Source organism: Ptychodera flava, unplaced genomic scaffold (assembly GCF_041260155.1).
Source record: "Ptychodera flava strain L36383 unplaced genomic scaffold, AS_Pfla_20210202 Scaffold_77__1_contigs__length_564769_pilon, whole genome shotgun sequence".
NCBI lineage: Eukaryota > Metazoa > Hemichordata > Enteropneusta > Ptychoderidae > Ptychodera > Ptychodera flava.
Genome location: NW_027248399.1, coordinates 240769 through 255729, shown reverse-complemented (window position 1 = coordinate 255729; position 14961 = coordinate 240769).

Below are 14961 nucleotides of genomic sequence, written 5' to 3'. Positions count from 1 at the left end.
TTAAACATACTTACTCTGATCAATGTATCTTAGAACTCAAATCAAATGAAATGCACAACGTTATGGTATGTATCTCTCAGAAAATATCAAGAGGCACAAATGGGCAAATAATGCAAACTATATTAAGTTTACATTTTGAGTCAGAAGTCCCTGAATTCAGTCCATTAAATTTAATATCAGCCAGATAACAATTTCATTGAAGATGCAAGTGGAGCACTATAAAGAGCCTCGCTCGTCAAATGTTCAATACAACCGTATCCATGCAGGAGGATATGAATCTAACGACTCCAATGAAATTTTGTTCATACATTTTTATTCTGTCGCGTAATTACGGATATACATTATATTTGCAAATAACATTATTATTAGAATGACTGGCTTATTAGTCTGAATGCCTGCATAGTTTAATTTAAATGTTTTCAGATATGCTGTACGCTCCACAAGCACAATCATCCATTGTGTATATTTGTGACTCTCTTTCGGCCTCCGGCTATAAATTACCAAAAGTCATACGAGTCTCCCTTGTTGGTGGTCTACTAGTATCTCTTCCTAAGTTTAAGGATGTTACAAAAGTGTTCATTTTTGAGAGATTTTACTTTTCATGAACACTAAATGAGATGACATATTCAGTCTCACGTTGGTGTCATGTAAATGACTATAAAATGCAACAGCATTTTTTTCAACGGAATGTTAAGTACGACATATTTGTCGTAAATGAAGAGTCCTCAATCTTGTGGTGTATACCGAAGTTACTAGCCACAGGAATCAAGTTGGGCGATGCTGTACAAATGACTATTTCCCTTTTGATCGTTCAGTAAAAAGGGACTGAACTTTCACTACATCGTTGATTGTCATTAAAAGACAGACAGGTCTGGAGGATTATACTTTGTTATTTGGTCTCCGGAAAATCGTTCTTTAGAGAGTTGTTATTTTCTCATATTGTCAATTTACTATATGAAACGAAAATGATGTCAATAATATTACCTGTTTTCGTTGTAATTATTTCAGATATGCTTTTTGAGTGAGTTTCATATGCTGAACTTGCGTGAACACTAAATTCTGAGCTTTCGATTGCTAAGGACGTTAGTTGATATGTGCTGGATCCTGTAGTTTGAAAAAGTAAAGAGACTCACTCATAATGAATAAATTCTACTTTAAAGATTTCACTAAATCTATTTTTAAAACGTTGTATACGAATTGATTTGATGTCTCGTCAACAACTGCTGATACTTGTAAAGTGATGGAAAACAGATATTCATTAGAAAACAACTTGCTTATCGAAGTTTGCTTACATTTCTTTTGAAACTATTGGAGTGCTATCGTGGTTTACCTTAAAAGAAAAGGCGTGATTTGCTATTGAAAACACACACAAAGGTCATAATAACATTTAGTGATTAAAACTGAACAATGATCACCAATAACATTAACGTGAAAAGACATGGCACTTTTTTGTATTATTCTTCGCTTTTTCAGTATAATTACATAAAAGTTTGTATTATTCAGGGGGTAACGTGAAATGAAAAATGAAAATAGAATATAATTACCTGTACGTATTTCAGATTGGATCGAGTCTTGAACTGCAAGAGGCAAACATCACAACGAGAGAGATATGGCGGGTAATTAACACCTTCAAGAAAGTCATTTATAGTGTCGGGGCCTCATTTTATGTTTATGTTTCTGTAATTCTATAGACTAGTTAGATGGCCAAGTAACTTGCAAAAGGCCTTGTGTATTAAACGTTTGTAAATATTGATCTTACGCTTTTCAAAATCATCCTTAGAGTTTGACATGTCCTTTAAAATGTAAATAGTGATCATTGCTTGTACTTTTATGTAGGATATATTGTGAATATTCGTGACCCTGACCATCCAAAGTTGAAAGTAGCAATATTTGTGCTTGGAGTTGCTGATCTAAGTAAAATAGCCATGGTAAGTCTCAAGCTAATATGTTTTACTTCAAAGTGTTTATAAAAATATTCAGACAGGTGGACGCAAAATATCATTTTGGATATTTCACATGTTACCGTCGCCTTGAAGTGATTATGCAAAAGAAGGAGACAAGTCATCATTCTTGTCCCTTACGCCTTGCTTGAAAGGTAGAAATGTAGAAGACTCTGTAATTATTCATAGAAGTATATCATTGTGGTCACTGCTTTGAGTAACGAACAGAAAAACAACGTAGGTTGTAAACGATTGACCTAAAACTACTACCGACAGGCTAAAGATTTACTTTTGTCTCCTACACCACCAAGAACGAACAGTCTTCTTTCTCATACGATCTGCCAATAAATCATTCTTTCTGTCTTCGCGTTTGCAGGGTTGTCTAGCTGCAATACCTGTACCCTCAACATTGTTTCATTTTTTTTCAATACATGAAAGCATGGAGTCGTTTATGAATTCAATGACTAGATATAATTGGCAAGATTCGGAAGAGTCATATATAAAGACTTATTTGGAATTCGAAATGTTTACATTACTGAAATTTTGCACCGCAGCATTTAGCATTTCACTTCAATATGCTTGTATTACAAATTCTTTGGTTTGGAAAAGTAAGGACGTTCCAAGAAAATGAATTTCAAGTTGTCACACTAGATCTTATCAGAATTCCAAAATTTTAACTATTGCTCATATTGGACTATGATTAATTGAGAGTGTATTTAAGAAGGTTTATTGCTCCGTCTGAAGCTGTAGTTATTTGATATTGTATAAAGTAACTAGCTGCATTTTCTGAAAAAAAAATCAACAGTCACATGATAAAACTGACATGTTTTAGTTAGCTTGTGATTGCTTTCTGGGAACAATCAGATACTTTATACATGGGTAGCGACAAAATCGAGAAATCTGTCGCATTATTTACAATACAAAGTGAGGGGAGGCGCATGCATGTTAACCATAGCCAACATGGTTACTTACATTAGAAATAAAATCTTCCTTATCGAAAGGATTTGATAAAATGCACAAACTATTTTCGGAGATAAAAGTGAATCTGCCCAAGTTTTTATTCTCTTAAGTCAGTAATATATAATCGAAATACATGCACATGACTTCACAAACATATTAACACATTTCCTTGCTAATACAATACGGGTCTGTCTTGCCATTACATCTACACTCAGAGTGGATATCGATGGTTATATTTGGTTAAAGTTCAACAAATTACAGTTATGAGATAATCTCAACTAAAAACAAAAATATCTTGCAACATATAATGTAATGCAATATAATCTTACTATATAATATAGTTGTTACTGCCAATGAAACATACCTTTGACATCTAGAGACACAAACTCTCCCGAACGACATGTCAACACCTCGTTGAATAGGTCGACAACTATATTTTCCAGCGTCGTCCAATTTTACGTTTTGGAATTGTCTCTTGGATACAAATTTTACTGGTGCATCGCAATTATATGGACCTGTCAATGCGGTGTCGTTAATCATCTGCTTACCATTTTTTAGCCAGACGAAATCAACTGCTATTCTGCTTGTAGTCGAACAAATAAGTTCTAGAAAGGATCCTGCTGTCACCGTGATATTTGCATCTCCTGTACTTTGTATAGACGTTGCGTTGAATTCAATCGTCGGAATGTTCACATCTTGAAGTTTGAAAAGAAGACATACTATAGTAATAAGTGCCATGTTTACGAATTTTGTTTTTCGTATTAAATAATAGTCATGCCAATGAACAGCAGGCTAAAACGTACATAAACTTTAGAAGCAGTCATGTCTATTGTTCGTTGATATATTTTCCTTTGTAGACATCGCTTCGCCATATTTGTAATTTATAAAAAGAGGCAATGGGCATCTAAGAGTTTGATATTGTCAATAAAACTGAATGCAACCGTATCAGACATTTTCGCGTATGCAAAGGTTTATTCATATTAGATTTTTTATTAAGTTATTGAGTGGCTGTAACCAAAATTGCTACACTGTACATCAAATATTATCGAATAACGGAATGATAGGCTACACAAACTCGCCCCGCACTGGTTTACGTACTATAACGTTCTCATAAAAGACAAATAGAAGCCCTACAGGTCCTTGTTGTAGTAATTTCCAAGCTGCCTTACAAGTTCAGAATTATATGAATTGGCTTTCGCGGGTACACGGAACAGTGTCTCGGTACCAGTAGGAGCAGCAGCACTAGCAGCAGTCGTCGTCGTCGTATTCGTAATAGTAGTAGTAGTAGTAGAAGTAGTAGTAGTAGTAGTAGTAGTAGTAGTAGTAGTAGTAGTAGTAGTAGTAGTAGTAGTTTTTTCAAACCATCGTTTATTCACTATATACAAAAATGTACAAAGACAAAATATATTAATGAAAAAACGGAAAGCGATTTCAAATAAAAGAAGAAAAAGAAGGGGAGAACCTGCGAAATACAATGGATTTACAAATATTAACAATATACAAAAGCCGTGAGATCAAAAAGACGAAATCCCAATGAAAAAATACTTTAGATACGACTGATATCGATGATAAGCGAGTGGAAATCCGATATATAGTTCACCACTAACTTTTAATAAAACAGAATTTGTGTTGTTAAGTAAATGTATGACCTTCCATAAGACTATTACCGACCTGACGATCCGGTGAGGAATACGGTGCCCAGGGTTAGAAGTCGACAGCGACCCGGAAACAAGGAAATATCAGTATAAATGTGTGGAGGAAAAAGACAGGTAACATGAAAGAAACAAAGGTTGAATTAAATAATTAATGCAAAGGTCTCCATTATCAGTAACTCTACAAAGAACGTCATTCGTCGTCCAAGTCTTCTTGAAAATGGCAAGAAAATTGTTCATTTTGTGATGTAAACAATCTATTTGAATCCGCGATTGAAGACTAGTTTTAAACATTTGTCAGTTGGGATATTCTTTTTCTACGACAAAGGTAAATCGACGTTTTCGCGGGACATTGATGATGAATACAGACGATTGCTTGTTTCGAGATAAATTTTCCTGATTTGTGAGGCGGGTTTAAAATTAAACAATGGCGAATATCTTCCAAAGGAAACTGGCATAGCGACAGTTGTATTTACAAGGAGTAAGCTTTTTAACCGAATCCAAAGGCTTTTTTCAAAGTATTTAACAAGTAACCATGATGAATTTTGTCGAAAGCTCTCTCTTGATCGACAGCAACGATAGCAAGTCGGGTTGTCATTTGAATTTGCCAGAATGAAGACTAACTCTCAAAAAACCGATATTATCGACCTGGAATGCTGCAGGTTTGATATTTGTGAATGATAGAACTAAGAACATTCCGAAGACGTAAAGAGAGAGTTTTGGTGAAAATTTTATAGTCACGACACAGAAGACTTACTGGACGACAATTTTTAACTTAGTAGACTCACCTGACTTTGGTAAAATGCAAACAATCGCCCGTCAGCAGGACAATGGCAGTTAATCATCACTGATAGATTTTAGAAGCATCTCATAAAGATTATTGCTAATGATCGACCACAAAGTAGTTTAAAATTCATTTGGGAGGCCATCAACGCCAGGGGAACGACCAGTCGGGAGATTTTTAAAATTCATCAAAAGTAAGCGGGATATCTTGAAAGCCTTTTTCAGTATTTTTAAGTTGTGGTAGATTTTCATGAAGATTTCTTTCAGCATTGTTGTGAATGGGATCAGAAGAAAACAGGTTTTGATAAAACGAATAGGCTAAATTGCAAATTTCTTTTTATCTTCCGTGACGAAGCCATCAATTTTATCAAGTTATATTGTAGGCTTTCTTTTTACGTTGTGAGATTCAATTCTTGTACGGAAATTATTTGGCGAATCGACTGTGTTGATAATTTTCTGTTTTGCACGAATGGCAGTGCCTTTCAGTTCATTATCGATGATTTCTTCAGAAGCAGTGTTTTCCTGTTATAACTTTAATAAAGAATATTTTTACGCTGAAGCATTTCTCTTTTGAGATTACGTTAAAGATGAACCTATTAAGCTTGTTTGAGGGAGGAATACTGATGAGTCAATAGTTTGATCTTATTTTTTACATCCCACCAAAAATGGATCTTTGGATAATTTAGTTTCAGTTGATGCCATTTGGACCAAAATAATGTAGCTCAATATACTCGTCTTCTTTCAGAGCATCAGAGTTTATGTGCCAGACTGAATTGTGATTGTCAGTGTTACTCTGAGAAAAACAGTAATTCAACTGCTGAATGATCAGAGAAACAAAGAGAATAATTTATGATGGAGCAAGAACGAATACGATTTGAAAATGTTTGTTAACATAAATGCGATCAAGTCTAACATGTGTGTTGTTTACGAGACCAGGTATAATTACGTTCAGACTTATATTGATTACGCCAGGCATCAACTAATTTAAAACGGTAAAAAATCTTGTCAAGAAAGAGAGAAGTACGAGGATTAGTTTCACTGCCAATACGATTAATCTTCTTTCCAGTACACAATTTAAGTCCCCGCTAAGAAAATTCGGATATTCATTTAAAGTAGCAAAGTGATTATTGAGAACTCTGAAGCACCGAAGATAATCAGAGCAATTGACATGGGCATTATCATTAATTGTCGCGTGAGCATGAAGAAGGTGTCCCTTTACTACCTCTTTTTGGACAGAATAATACTCTGAGATAACAGATTGCAACCACTCCCTGATTAGCAGAATTGTGAAAAAGAAAAAAAGAACCTTTCCAAATCAGTTGGCAGCAAAGATGAGGGTTTCTTGAAGAAGATATCCATCTTCTTGAAGAAGACGAATATCTGACAGAACTCCGTTTATAAGATACTCAAGGACTTGGTATCTCTTCAGAGAATCCCGACATCGCCTTACAAGATAGCTTCGAAATGCTAGCCATGCTACGAGAAATAACAGAAAATGCCACAACGTGAGAGAAAATTAATGGATCACTATTTGTCCGAAAGGATGCCTGAGTGGGAAGTATTCCGCGAAGCATATTTCGTACCTGAGAGCGCTTTCACCCAGTCGCTATTGACGACAGCGAACATTGTATCAATTTATTTTCAATAGAATATCGATCAAAATCTGCACGCGTGCCGCTCGTGTGTTCAGGTCATGTCACGAATATTTCCACAGTAACACCTATATATATTGATACGGCTAGTTTTCAATCGGGTTCGAAACCCCAACATACGGCATCAGTCGCCTAGGGGAGAGGCAACAGAGAGAACCGCTCGGCTAAATCTCCACTCTCAAAAAAGAGTGGTTCAATAGCCGGCGATTGACTTCTATACCATAACATCAACGTATTATTTGGTTTCTTGTACTGAAATGAATTCGACGACACTATTTACAGTTTGGGTAATACTCTTATGTTTTAGCAAGTTTTGGCGCACTTTGCACACGTTTGGCGCCATTGTGACCTCGGAATAACATGCGAGACAACAATGTATCAATTTCCGATAAAAGAATATCGATATATACCGATCACTACACGATTACAGTGGACACTCTGCGCTCGTTCGTCTCCGTTCTGTGTTATTATTGTCAATGTACTTCAATTTTCGTCGTCCAAATTCACCAAAATTTCGTGCACAATTACAACAACCTAACAGGTATTTGGTCTGTACAACTTAAGAGACGCTCACTGCTTAAAATGCGTCAATGTAGGACCGTTGTTCTGCACATGTAAACGCCATCGGATAGCCATTTTCTTTGGGGCAAGAGAATACTTCAGTTATCGAAATAAATACATTGCCAATGCAATAAGTTTTGTCCAAAAATTCAAAAAATTCAAACGATAGGAATTTGGTAAGTCAACCAAAGGATCAACGTGCAAATTTTCAACGTCATTGGTTCAGAATTAAGGAATTTGTACCTGAGAGAAGTGAGAAGGGTGCAATCTGTTATGTACATTAGACGCCTTTGTTTTCTATCGCAACTCTACCTTATTTGCCACACCGAAAAATGCGAAACACATATGAAAAAAAACGTTCATTTATTTTTATTGTGCCGTTATTTTTACAATATTCGAGATTACACATCTCATGAGGGTTAACTAAAACTCTATAGTTTTATTTTTTAAGTTTCCCCCTGATTTTAATAAAAGGACGAGTTAACTATCGTTTGTGCTGTTTGCTGTGTTTTCACCTATTTTTGCATATGACTAATATCGCTTAGGAATTTTTGGAATTCCTTCGTGAAATTATTGCCAAAATATCATAATGGAAAGGGCAACTTATAAGGAAAATAGAATCTGTGACTCTTTCATGAATATTTAGCTGTGCAGACAGGAAATGCGGCAAAAATTTCAACATTACGCAGTATATGGATTTGACTCTCTGTACGCGTTCTCGACGTATATGTAGAGAAAAGTTGGGACGCTATTATTTTTAAAAGTGAGGCGCCATTGGACAGCAGTGAATTGGTTTACAAGTTTCTGTAACATGTTTTCTTGAAAGTTTTCTTTTTGGCCCTTTTTTCTGAACCGTAAATTCTTGAAGCAGCGATGATATTCTGTGGACCAGTAATCGATAAAATAGCTTGTAGATACCTTTCAACAGAGACTCCTTCCATGGATTCACACTTGACACCATGTTTCCTCGTGAGGCCGGCAAACGTAGTTAATCGTCCATTGCCGATGAAAGGCGCGGCAATCTTGGCAGAGGAAACAACAGACAGAAACTGCTGAGGGAATATGCAGAAAACTCTTCAATCGAAAGTTCAAACACACAAAAAACTAGACAGCAACAGTCCACAACAGGAGCAAAAACAGATCAGATAGAGATCTAAGTCACTGAAAGACTGTAAAACTGTAGTGAAATTTAGAGCACAAAACCACGACGTCTACACTTGCGTAGTAGTAGTAGTAGTAGTAGTAGTAGTAGTAGTAGTAGTAGTAGTAGTAGTAGTAGTAGTAGTAGTAGAAGTAGTAGTAGTAGTAGTAGTAGTAGTAGTAGTAGTAGTAGTAGCAGGCAGCAGCAGCCGCAGAAGAAGAAAGCAGCAGCATGCGAAGCAGCAGCAGCCTTTTTGTTTTGGTTTAGGTGAAAATAGTGAGTTTGTGTTGCAGAGCAGTTAAGTCACCTCTCCTTTACAATGGCGGAAATATGATTAATCGTGTTACATTAGGAATTTGGCCTATGAATAAATTATCGCCTTGTTAACCTGACATAGCTTCATATGGCTCTCATACTATGAGAACCATTACAATGACAATGAAAACACGGTGTAAATACTAACCATAGAGATCTAGTCTGACGATCTTTGTTAACTGCTTATTAATATCTTGTAGAAGATACTTGCATTCATACACACCAGCATCGGAACAATCAACATCCTTGATTGTCAGAGTAGTCGATTCATCCATCACATATTTTTCTGTATTTCGACAAACTGTCTTGTTTTTGACGCCAACGTAGTTACAGATAGATTCGCCCCCTGGTTTCTTTGTCCACCTGGCTAAACGAATAATTCCGCTTCCGTGCTCAACACATATTATTTCGACTGGTTTCTGCAGCTGTGAAATGGCCGAATGCTGTTGCTCGCTGCATGCAGATACGGCTAAAACAAAGCCAATGTAAACATCTGCGTTGTCTTCTGTTGATACTTTGGCGTAGTAAATCACGCGTTTTACCTCATAGTTACACTTCAAGGGGCATGCCGACTTAACCGACAATTACAATCAGCTAGTTGATCCTTAAGCTGATCTCCCGTGATTACCCTCTTGTTACACAATTTGAATATACTTGGCTAATTCTGTAGACAGCTGCAGCTCACTTTAACTGTGTTCCTATTGAAGGTCTTGTTGTGTTTAGACCCCTTTGAAAAGTGTGTGTCAACAAGTTGAAGAAAATTTTCGCCGATATCAGTCTTTACGTTTTTGATGAAAGGAGGGGGTTGAACCGCGTGATGTGACGTTTCCTGTTATTTTTTCTTCTCGCTGATTGCTTAGTCTTGACATATTCAATTTTTTCAGTGTATCCGCTTGTCTTCAGTGCCGTATTGTACTGACCTTTGTATTTATCAAATATGTCCTTATCACCAAATATTGTTTAGATGTGATTGCTTATTACGTCATGTATGTGATTAATAATAGTTGGCGGGTAATTAGACTGCTTATTGACATACATTGTGTGGTCGTTTGGTTTACGATATTGGTCAACAATATCCTTTGATAAGGGAATCTTCGACAAATACAAAGGCAGGGCTCGAAATTACAGTGGAATTTGATCGAGTGTCCGTTTTGCCTTGCAGAGCTCGACAAGTCTAAATGTTGCTTATCATTAGAAAAGTAAACATTTGCAACAAATTGAGTATTTGGTGTTAGATTATACAGCGCGCGCGGCGAACGTTTCCCAGACACTGTCTAGTCTGCAATCATGACAGTCGTTTCAGCATGCCACTCATGCACAACAAGCTTGACACCGCACTATAGCTATAGCACATCATCAAAGTTTTCTTTCAGCTACAGCTTTGTGTACTTTGATTTGGGAAATATAACTCAGACAAAACTCACTGGCATATTTTTCGAGGATCTATATCTCGAGGAAAGCCCTCAACATCAACCGGACTGACTCTCGGCGTTTTATTACAGTGAAACATTGTATTTTTTCAGCAAGGTAAAGAATATTTTGAAGGCAGAGAGATATCATCGTCCCCTCCATGCTAACCCGTTGCCGTGTATGATGCCGTCCGGGAAATTAAGTGCCAAAATACGGTGAATTATTTCAGAAACACTTGGTGTGTTATTCAATGGCACAAAATGTACCGTGTTGATTGAATTGCACTTGCCTGTGCAAAATCAACACTTTTCTTCAAGTCTATTTTGTAGCTCAGAGAAGTGTCAATTCAGAGAGAAGTGTCAATTGAGAAAGTTTCATTTAGCTGAGACAAAAGAGAAAGCGGGATTAAAGTTTCATTTAGGAGGTTTTAGCATTTTCTGGTTGACAATATTCAGTGTTGTATCGTGTCAAACTTGTTGATAGAGTAGACTGCACTCGCAATGCTACAGACTGCATGCTGAAGGAACTGTTGTCGTGATTGCTGACATCGAGAGGAGAAGAAAGGTTTTTTTTAAAGAATTTACTTGTTTCTTCATAAAGTTCCCAATTTAAAGTAAACACCTAAAAGAAAACTGGTGAGGTGCATGTAGTGCAGTGTTATGCTTGTTGTCAGTGACATGCTGAAACGACTGCAGTGATCGTGACGAGACAGTGTATGGGAAACGTTTGCCGCGCGCTGTAATCTACAACACCAACAAAGACGAAGACTCAATTTGTTGCAAATGTTTACTTTTCTAATGATAAGCAACATGTAGACTCGTCGAGCTCTGCAAGGCAAACCGGACACTCAATCAAATTCCGCTGTACACTTTTTTCCCTAGTAGTCCATTTGGGCTACCATTTTCTGAAGTTGGTAGCCCAGTGACAAAGGCTGGTAGCCCATGCATATTTTAGTTTAGGGTTTTTATTCATGAACAAGAGAAGAAAAGCTGTTTTCCAAGATTCTGCCCATGAAGTGAATTTGTTAGTCATTTGATGTGAATTCTTGCACATCTTTATTACCCAAAGGAAACTGGTATAATTGACGACAGTGACACTAAAACGTTTGGTGACCTATCATTGTATTGACAACTATTTCGTTCTCAGAATTGCATGCCAATTTTGAAAGTCGTCATGGCAATGACCACCACCTTCTCTGCAGGGCTAAAACAGACCATGAATTTTCTGTATAGGGAGAAGTTTGTGATTAATACCTTTTGATCAAAATACAATGAGAATACGTTTTCATTGGCCATCATTTTCTGTGCCTGTCATTCAAGTACATCAGCTGAGATATTGCAGCTTTGTTGCAAAGTTCTATCGCAGGGTCGTCTTTGTTCTTTGCAAAACAAAGTCATACTCTGGCCTTACTGTGTCCAGCTGGGTTTGATTGCATTTAGCTTGTCCAAAAGTGACAGACCAGACATAGCACGCCAAGTACTGACTGAATTTCATGTCCCAGGCTTTGGTAGTCCATGTGGGCTACCATTTCATGGAGTTTGGTGGCTCCAGGGAAAATTTGGTTTTCTTTTCGACGCGGGACTACCGCTAATTTCGAGCCTGAAAGGTCAATACAATACGGCGCTGAAGACAAGCGGATACACCGAACAAAGTGAATATGTCAAGAACAAGCAATCAGCGAGGAGAATCGATAACAGGAATCGTCACATCGTGTGGTTGAACCTCTTTTCAACAAGAACGTAGAAACTAATGTCGGCAAGAAAGTTCTTTATCTTGTTGACAAACACTTTTCAAAGGGGTCTAAACGCCACAAGATCTGCAATAGGAACACAAATGAAGTGAGTTATAGCCCTATGAAGAATATAGCAAGTATACTCAAGTCGCATAATAAGAGGGTAATCATCGGAGATCAGCGTAAGGATCAATTAGCTGATTGTAATTGCCGGTCAAGTCGCGGCATGCCCTTTGAAGGGTAACTGTCAGGTCAAAGGCGTGGTTTACAGTGTCAGAATATCAACGGAGGATAACGCAGAGAGGGTGGACTCAGTGATAACACCTTTAAGACGTGCTACACTAACCAAATGCAAACGTTCCGTAACTAGAAATACAAGAACAACACAGAGTTATCGAAGTTTGTATTGAACTTAAAAAGTAAGGATAAAGCTTTGAGATTTACTCTAACATGAGCAAGAGATGAAATCTTTGTATGACAGGAAAGCAGCACATTATCAATGCTGACAAATCTACGCTGTTAAACAAACGCTTTGAGTTGGTTTCAAAATGTCGCAAGCAAAATAAATATTTATCAAATTTTAAAACCACCTTAAAACAGAATAGTACGTTCCAAAAGGTGTAAACGAAAGTGTTAGGCTAAGGATCCTGGCTGATGATTGGAGGATGTGTGAAAGTTAAGTAACAGATGTAATCACTATGTTCTTGAAGTAGTTTGTGTTATTATTTATAACTCGCTGCCACATGTATATATATATATATATATATATATATATAATATATATATATATATATGTGCAACGAGTTTATATATATATATTATAATATATATATATATTGATATAATTTCGATATTGTCGATATATATATTATATATATATATATATAAATATATATAATATATATATATATATATATATATATATATATATATATATATATATATATATATAGTGATATAATTTCGATATTGTCGTTCTGTAATCCGATATATGTTAAAATTTCTTTACAAACATCATGAAAACTATACATTCGATAGATATGGATCTTAAGTCTTGGTATTTATTAAAATTAACTCATTTGCTAAGCGTTTTATAATTGCTTTCTTTAGTTCAAGTGAATTATATCATTGTTATTTATTTCTAACGACGCCATTTTAACGTCCGTTTCCATGGAAACCAGCGTGGTGACCCCCATTTTTATTTCATTTTTGCACTTATACAACTTCCAAGAATATTTGTGCAAAGTTTCAAGAAAATGACACCACAAACTAATTTTGACGTAATTCGTGGTACTTCACCTTAAACAAGCATGTTAAGTCGTCAAAATGAAAAAAGCAATAAAATTTTCAGTTTTACTCTTCACCAGCCCTTTAAACTGTGATAATACCACTGCAGTAGCCTATATTAATAATATTGGTGGTGTGAAGTCAGTAGCTTACAATGATATCGCCAGGAAAATTTTGAATGTGATGCAAAGTGATGGGAATATGGCTTACTGCTGCACATTTACCTGTTTCTCAAATTGTTGAAGCTGATTATGAATCAAAACAGTTTCATGAACAGATTGAATGGCAATTAAACCCATCTTTATTTAAACGCATTGCTAATATTTGGAATTTCGAAATGTTACACTGCATGAAAACGCAATAATACAGATATATTCACACTAATGCGTTGCCTGTATTATAGAATAATACACGTGAATTCACATGAATCCACATGAATACAGGCTTGCTGAATACAAGCAATGGATTCTTGACTGTATTCATCTGTATATGCACTATTCAGCTAAAATACAGGCAATAATCCATCCTAATACAGTAAGTATTATTGGGTTTTCATGCAGTGTTAATCCTTTTGTCTATTGGCTTAACACTCAGCTGCCAATTCTTATATCATAGTAACCAGATTCCGATGCCATGCAAAATGATGCATTTATATTAAACTGGAAATCTCATTATTTTTATGTTTTTCATCTTTTTAGTGTCATTGGGAGATGTGCAAAGAAAATTGTGACAGATCAGGTAACTGGCATTTCAATTGCCCCACTTTGGACGACACAGTCATGGTTCGCACCAATGATGCAGATGGTAGTTGATCTACCTTTGCTACTACGAAGGAAAGACAACTTGTTGAGGCTTCCAAATGTTCAGAAGCTTCGTCCATTACGGAAGAAACTATAGCTTATGGCCTGCCGTGTGTCTGGCAATTCCTGAAAAAGCGAAAACATTTATGTTGGAGCAGCCATTATTATGGCATCATGGCAACAAAATACGAAGAGAAAAGACAGGAGATGGTTTCAGGATTGTAGTCAAATATAGGCAGATTAACTTCATTTAGATATAGCACAGGTGCTTGATTTTTTTACTGAACTGTTTCATTTTGGTATTAGTTATAGTGCTCTGAACACAGCTAGCCTTGCTTTGTCTGCTGTGTGTTCAACTAAGCAACATAGTACTGTCGGTGCACGTTCTTTGGTTGTGAGGTTATGAAAGGAGTTTTCAACCTGCGACCTGTTTGCAGATAAAGACATGTTTGGAATGTTCGCAAAGTTTTGAATTGTCTCAAGACTTGTTCTCCAGTTGAAGAGCTTTCGCTACAGACTCTTGCTTAAAACTGGTAATGCTGTAAGCGTTATTAACAGCTGCTCGTAGTTAATATTACGTGTATTATAATTATCGAGTATGACTACAGAAAAGGGTTCATATACATTTATTTTCACTGGCTTACTTACGCAGAGTCGACCAGGGTATATTAATCCTGTTGTAACCTTGCGGCCTTACACGCCTAATAAACTCCTGTGTGTCTGTGATA